The sequence below is a fragment of the Amphimedon queenslandica genome, unplaced genomic scaffold (assembly GCF_000090795.2).
Source record: "Amphimedon queenslandica unplaced genomic scaffold, v1.1 AMPQUscaffold_11232_Cont15339, whole genome shotgun sequence".
Classification (NCBI taxonomy): domain Eukaryota; kingdom Metazoa; phylum Porifera; class Demospongiae; order Haplosclerida; family Niphatidae; genus Amphimedon; species Amphimedon queenslandica.
In genome coordinates this window covers 6,917-8,810 of record NW_003548525.1, presented here as the reverse complement: position 1 = coordinate 8,810, position 1,894 = coordinate 6,917, and the positions used below count along the sequence as shown (strand labels likewise).

Genomic DNA, 1,894 nt, shown 5'->3' with positions numbered 1-1,894 from the left:
TCAATCCATTACTGTGACAAGTAGCTACATGATTGCCCAGTTCTTCCATTGATACTGGTAGAGTGGCTGGTATTAATGGGTCAAAGAATGGTTCATTATAAATGTGATGTGGGGAGAGTTTGAGTGCTTCAATATCAGTGTATGTTGGTTCATATAATGACAACTGCTGCTGTACTGGAACCTCTTCTGTCTCTTTCTTATTAACAGCAGCATATTCTATTAAATGGTGATTATTAGTTGATCATATGTACATTGTCTAGTATTACCTGGTTCAACTGTTACTGAAGTATCTTTATTGGTACTGTTATCATCCATAACAGATAAATCAGTATACTTATTGTCTATAAAGTAGTGTGGAATTACTATCATATTAATAAACAATTACCTTCTTTTATAATATCATTTGTCAGTGCTGTTAGTGGAAGTTCCAATGGTTGTTTATCAAATTTACTGTATCTATAAATAATAAATAATAATGACAACAAAAACAACAACTGTAAACAAACCTTTTCTTTCTTTGTATTATAACAGTAATTATTAAAAGTGTTATTATTACTATTATTATTATTATCAGTATTATTCCTATTACTCCTCCAATAACAGATACTAAAACACATTAATAATTAATCAATTAAAGAGTTATTATACTTTGATTAGATGGTGGCTCTGATAACACTAAATTGATATAAATAAATTAACACAATTCAAAGTATACAATACCTGATGATGACATTGATATTGATTTTGTTGCTGATTCAGTTGCTGTTGAAGATGGTGAAACTGATAATACTGTACTTGCATATGCTGATGATGATACTAAACAATAATAAGTATTTTATACAGACAGCATACCTTTTTCAATCTCTACTTCAATAGGATCACTGAAGGGACCACTTCCAAAAGAATTGACAGCAGCTACACTGATGTTATACTCAGTACCAAATACTAGATCATTCAATATGATATATCTCTCAGTACTGGTGAGGTTGTATGTGATACTACTGTTACTGATAATCACTGTATAGCCTGTGATTAGACCATTACGCTCAGAACAATCAACCTCATTCCAAGTGAGATTATTATTAGCTGGTATAAAAGTTACATTATCAGGTATATCAGTAGGAGCTATATATGCAGAAAATATCACATAAAAGTTCAAGCTATATGCATATACCTTTTATTGGCATTGTATCTTGTTCAATTAAAGTAAGGTCAGATCCTCCTAGTACATTACCAGCTCTCACTGTGATGGTATAGTTCATACCACTGTACAGATCTATTAATGTATAACTGTATGTTGTAGTGGACTGATGAGGAGCAACAGAGACTGTCTCATTCACTGATGAGAACTGGGGACAAGATGGAGTATAGGAGATAGTGTAGTATGTTACATAGTTGTCACTACTGGGAATAGTCCAGTTCACTGTAATATCAGTGGTTGAGGCATTAGATACTGAGAGACTAGTTACTGGACTAGGAGCTAGAACAGATATTAATGACACTCTCTCAATGATAACAACTCACCATCAAATCTTAACACTGTTACTGTACTATTAACTGAAGGAAGATCTATATATGAGTACACACTGATGGTATAGGTACTCATTGGTGAGAGATCTGTTAGTACAATTTCACCTTCACTGGTAGATACTACATTCCTGGTTACACCTCCAGTAGTATACTCAATCACATATCCTTTAGCCTCTGATGAATTGGTCCAGTTCACTTTGATACTAGTAGCATTTAATATAAACCCTCTCACATTATTTGGAGGACCACTAGGAGCTATAAAAGAGACAAAGGTATCTACTATTGATTAAAGTATAATCATACCATGTAATATCACAGATTGACTGTAGTTGACTCCTCCAATCATTGCTATACAGGTAACATT

General features: G+C 33.1%; 1 long non-coding RNA gene across 1 annotated transcript; it reads right to left on the bottom strand.

The window, feature by feature from the left end:
* Nucleotides 1-9: 9 nt before the first annotated feature.
* On the bottom strand, nt 10-630 carry LOC109589513 (uncharacterized). The gene is made up of 4 exons (XR_002188742.1): nt 507-630; nt 386-456; nt 267-341; nt 10-216 (listed from the first exon to the last, which is right to left on the bottom strand). It is a non-coding gene; the product is annotated as an uncharacterized LOC109589513 (long non-coding RNA).
* Between the last annotated feature and the right edge of the window lie 1,264 nt (nt 631-1,894).